The following is a 6,000-nucleotide window of genomic DNA, read 5'->3' as shown; positions in this document are numbered from 1 at the left end:
TTGTTTAGAAAATATGGATCTTGCACCTTCTAAACATCTCTTCCCTTGGTCTCAAATGGAATTTGAGGTTTAAAATGCAGTCAGTATTGTCGTTTACCCTCTGGGCCGATTTGCCGCAGTCCTAACCACATCTGCTTCATTCATATCTCCAGCTGAAGTCTGGACTCTTTTTCAGCTTTTTTAACAGTTGCTATATGTGCTAATACTGACATTCACATCTGCTGAGTTCTAGCTCTGAGTTTCAGGTGCCACACAGATACCCGATGTTCCAGAAACCAATCAGGTTATACATCAGGATATATCAGCATCTCAGAGTTTGGAGATAGCCATTACAATTCAGGAATAGATGTGACTTCTGTAAGGGCTTATGATCTAGGGACCATTACAATAATCGGTCCCCTGTTAGGCTGTGCTCTAAGAGTCAGTTCTCACAATAGCCTTTTAAACCAGGCGAGATGATGGTTCTTATCCCCATTTTATAGAGAGACAGTCACTTTCCTAAGGTTGCATGGTTAGAAAATGGCAAATGGGGACCTAGTACTTCTTCGGGCTAAAATCCAGCTTGCTTTTCTCAGCGTTTTCAACCCTGAGTACATGTTAGAAGAAAAAGACTGGGTAGCAAGCCCTTGCCCCCCCCCCCCCCCACCAGAGATTCTGATTCAATCTGTGTGGGCAGGAGCCAGCGCTGGGACATTTTACCAGCCCCCCACATTCTGAGGAGCACCTGGGACCAAGGGCCACGGCACCCCCTCACCCATCGGGGTGCAACTCAGTGACAATCCAGAATCCACTGTCACCGTCTTCACTTCACTCACTGAAGAGCAAAGGAGTGATGAGGGGCCCAGGCCAGGGGGGCTTCCAAAGCAGAGGCCAAGGGTGAGCCCTGGGGATGTGACTGTGCTGGTGGCAAGGGTGGGGGTCCTCTGGGATGGGGTCTCCTCAATGCTTGACTCAGACGATGCCCAGGGGCCTGGTTGGAGCAAAGCTTGGGGTGGGGGGTGATACACCCCAGCACTGGTGCTCCCAGGAAAAGGAGGGACGTCCCCAGATGGAGGCCATTTGACCTTGAGTAGACGGCTCAGTGGGTCTTGCCGTGCCCTCACCTATTTTAGGTTCATCCCTCCTAACAATGAGGGATTCTATTTCTCCATCCCATGAGTGAAGAATATTCTCCTACGTGTAAAGAAGGAAGTAAAATAGGAACTGTCACTTTATTTCTATCTGCTTTCTTTATCTTCGTTGCTATTACTCCCAGTCACAAGCAAAAATCTGCCCACTCCTTGTTTTTTCTCCTTCTTAACTTAGCTTTCTTGCTTTTAGACTCATTGTGGATCTCAACCCAGTCTGACCCTCTGCCCTTCTACTGTGACTCTGGTAGGTTCGCCACTCCTTTTACCACCTTCCGTCTTGTCAAATTCCCCTACTTCCAGCCTTTTTTCCACTCCCACCAAAAACGTTAACTCATGGATGAGCTTTTCTGTAATCACAATGGTTTCTCTAGATGTCTTCCCTCTTTGTTCCCCTGTGGGTTCATTTGGGGTTTCAATGTAAATATTTGGTTTTTAAGGTTCTTAGTGCTTCTGGTCTTGGGGGTCCCCTCTCTGATCAAATCTTTGGAATCTCTTCTCCTAAAGTTGTGGGCACGCTGTTGGAGCTGCGAACTGTGTGCACGGTCCGAGTCTGGCCCCAGACCACAGAAGATTTGATTTGGCCAATGCATTATTTAAAGAGTTCTGACCCTGGGCTCTTGTCTCTGCATCTGCCTCTTCCTATATTCTTGCATCCAACTGCTTCATGCATGTCGAGTACCTGCCTGGCCTCAGTAATGTTCAAGTTTATAATCCCTATATTAGGCAGTGCCCAGCATTCTTTCCCTGGTAATTATTTGCCTGACATCCTGCCCCTACCCATGGCTAATTTCAACAGCTGAAGCTGCTTAGCTCCCACCCAAAGCCCAGCTGCAACCCTGGTGGGAGAATTCGAGGCAGCAGCTCTGGAGTGCAAACCTCTGCCCGGTCAGGCCGGCTTCCTCACTGCCCTGGAAGGGAACTCTGCACGCTCGTAGCCAGTTGCCTGCTTCCACGGTGTCCTCAGTGTCAAGCCGGTTCACCCCAGCAGGGTCCCCTCCACAAGCTGCACCCCTTGTCCAACCTTGCTTCACAGCTGGAACCCCTCCAAGTATCCGTGGTCATCGCAGATGGCTGCCCTGTCTTCCTCTCCCAGGTCCTCGGGATCTGGAACCTGGCTCTGCATTCCAGGCTCATGTAGGGTCCCCAGGAACATTCTAGATCCTTCCACATTTCCAGGTGGAGGATGTTTCCTGAGGCTCTGACTACTCTATACTTCTTCCTCTAGTCTTTTTTTGGCCATAGGATATTCCTGCCCTCCTCCAATTTTCCAGCTCAGGCCTCCTCCACCCGATTCCCTGGAACGGCCTGTTTCTTTGAACACCACAGCCTGTTCTCAGCTGTCAGAAAAGCTAAGATGACCGATCACTCTTCTCCAAGATTCCCACAAATTCTCGCTCACCAAATAATTACTCTTGGCCATCACAAGTTCTGAGCAGTCAACTCATTGCTTCAGCTCCACTCCCACAACTGCACTCATGTGCAAAAAAAAGCTGCTTTTCACAGGAAGTGCCCCAAATGTCTTCTGATCTCATCAGTGAATCATCAATGAATGATTGCATTATTTTTGGCACCATTTCACTATGTTCTGGAAATCTAATTCTTTGAAAATTGGTTCACATGGTTATGCCAAACCTATTTTCCAAAACATTCAATTAACTAGACCATTTTCTAGCAACTATTCCTTAACCATGGCTTGTTGGCAAATTGCTGGGTTATTATCTTCGGCAAATAGTTTACAAATTAGGGTATCTCAAAGAGAAAGAACTCTGGCCCCTTTCCCTAGATGGAAGGTAAAGCTAACCTCTGGGACAGCATCACATGCATTTTGGGCTTAATAAACTCTGGATGATGATATTAGTAAACCAAAAGGGAACGTCCTTTAGAACCCGGCACCTCAGCACATGCCAGCTGCAGATACTTAGCAGTGTAAGGACCTTTCTATAGCCTTGACTTTACGTTTACATTTCAGAGAGAATGAGCACTCTGGGCCAAAAGCAGTAAAACTGACGTATTCAAAATGTTACACCCTTCAAGGCAAACCAGTTCTAAGGGGCTAGTTGCTAGAGGAAATTTTATTCACAGTGGAAGATGACGATACCTAAAAGACGCATGCAACGAATGAAGGGGTGGCATCTCTTAGTGCCTTTCATTGAACATATTTTCATTTTCTTCTCCGTGATTATTGCCTTGCAGTAAATCCGCTTAGTGCTTAAGCCCCAAAATGACACAGCATGTCTGAGTAGCAAATGGGTGACAGCACCAGAGACAAATCAAACATCAGAGTGACGGCAGCTCCTGGTCGCTAAGTTCCTTGGTCATTACTCAGCTTCTGTGCAGGGTCCCGGGCACTGGGCAGTGGGGAGGCCAGGGGAGGGCCAGGCAGGCTGAGCCTGCAGGAGAGGCAGCTTTCACGGGACCCAGGAGCCGGGAGTGTGGGGCAAGGGCTTTGGCAGTTAGGACTTCAGAAAAGGTTACAGCAAATCATGTTATCTACATCTTGCTGCCAGGCCCATCATTACCTCCTCCCCCAGGGAGCTCTTTTCAGATCTGGTTGAAAGGTGGTTGAAAAAAAAATTGGGCAATGACAGTATTTTGTCTTTTGGAAGGTGGAAAGTGGGGGTGGTGGCAGGAGTCAGGTCCCTTTTCTGTTCTCGGGGTCCACTGAGCTAGCCCAGGAGCCCAGGATGAACCAGCACAAGCAGCTTCCTGCCCACCGTGCCCCTGCTTACCCCCCCAGGAGATGCGTCCTCGGACCAAAGAGCCCAGTCTCCGCAAATTTTCAAGTGGACTTCAAATGATTGGCAGTTGGGGTGACTGTAAAATGGCTTCCCACAGAGGAGGAGGTCCCTGGTTCCCTGAGAGTACAAACTGCCCACGCTTAGCCTCCTTGGCTTCGGTTTCCTCCTCTAGAGGATGAGGATAACAACGACAGCTGCCTCGTGGGGCTGTTGTGAAAATAACACGAGTTCATACTTAGGGACACAGGTAAATGCATGTACGGGGTTGAACCATGTCCCCCCAAAGACATTTCCAAGTCCTAACGCCTGATGCCATGCCTGTGACTTTTTCTGGAAACAGAACCTCTGAAGATGTGATCAGTTAAGATGAGGCCAAACTGGATGACAGTGGGTCCCCATCCAATGTGACACAGGTCCTCAGAAGACACACAGACGCAGGGGGAAATGCCGTGGGAAGTCAGAGGCAGAGACTGGAGCGCGGCATCCATACGCCAAGGGACGCCGAGGATGGCGGCAAACGCCAGAAGCTGGAGAGGCCAGGATGGTTTCTTCCCAGCGGGTGTCAGAGGGAGCACGGCCCGTCCACACCTGGTTTCTGACTTCTAGGGCAACAAATAAATTTATTATTGTTGTTGTAGCGTATGATTCTAGCTCATGAGAAAGTCAGCCATTTCTATTTACCTCTGGGTTGCTGGTGAATTAAGTCAAATGCGAGAATTCACTGATCTCCCAAGTTACTAAAGGAGCATTGCCTTTTATTCTTGAGAGCAGATGTTCAGATGGCCAAAGCTAAGAAGACATTTTCTGTACAGAATAACTTTGTGATATTTTCCAAAGAAAAGAGAAACTCTAAGATTCTTATAGTCTGCCAGCCCCAGAATTTGAGTCATGATTTGACTTAATTCAAGTTTACATGTCTACTTCTACAACACAGGGAAAGTCCTAGAGCAGAGAGAGCAAACACTTCCTCTGTGGATGTGCTAGAACAATGATGTTTAGAGGAGACTTCTCTTTTTTCAATTAGACAATTTCCTGCAGACAAACGTTGAAACACTATTCAGAGAATTAGGCTGAATTTATCTAAGAGTACTTGATTTTTTTTTTTTAATGCTGCCCAAGGAGTGTGGCAGATAATAGAATCCCGTTATAATCCAGCTCATTAGTTTCCTGAATGAGCTAGAATGCAGAGCCAATCAGTACCCTTGGAATGAGAATATTACTCAAAGAAAAAGCCCAAGTCAGCTCTGGAAGAGAAAAGAGAGTTGGTCCCACCCCTCTCTACCAAAGTGAGAAAGAGCCTCCACTTTCCACATATGTTTTCCAGTGAAGGGACCATTGGAGACTCAGGGATGAGAATCATGGAATTCATTCCACAGAGACAAAAACTGAAATAGCTTTGAAAGTTCCTACAAATTGTTGGGTGATGGAGGCAAGGATAAGCCAACCAGAGTGTCATCTCCACTAAAAGGAGGACTTGATCTGTGTGTTCACAGCTATATCTCTAGCTTCTAAGAGCAGCGACTGGCACAAAGTAAATGCCTAATATTTGTTGAACGAATGTTTCACCTTTTGGGGGAAAAAGCCCTTTTCATTTAATAAATGTTACACTTGAAGAAAGTGAAAAGACAAGCTATAAACTAAGGGAGTTTATTTGCAACAACACATGTAACAAATAACGGATTTGTATGAAGAATGCATTAAAAATCTACAAATCAACAAAAACACTAATAAAAAGACAAACTAATAGAAAATTGAGCAAAGGACATAAACAGGCATTTGACAAAGAGATACATGAGGATAGTAAGCATATGAAGAGATACTCAACTTTCAAGAACCAGAAAAATGTAAATGAAGGCCATAAAGGAGATATTGTCTCCACACACTCAGTTGGCAACGATAACTGAGTCCAACAAAACCAAACATCAAAGAGCATGTGGATGAACAAAATTTCTTAGACACTGAGGATTAGAACAGAAATTGGTACAATCACTTTTAATAAAATTTGGTGTTATTTTGTAAAGTTGAATACTTACATATTTTGCAATTCAACTGTTCCACTCCTAGGTATGAACTCCCCCAAACTCTTGCCCACATGTGTCCAGAGATATGTACAAGAATGTACTTAGTAACAT

This window comes from Choloepus didactylus, chromosome 5, assembly GCF_015220235.1.
Source record: "Choloepus didactylus isolate mChoDid1 chromosome 5, mChoDid1.pri, whole genome shotgun sequence".
NCBI classification, from domain to species: domain Eukaryota; kingdom Metazoa; phylum Chordata; class Mammalia; order Pilosa; family Megalonychidae; genus Choloepus; species Choloepus didactylus.
This window is presented reverse-complemented; position numbering follows the sequence as displayed.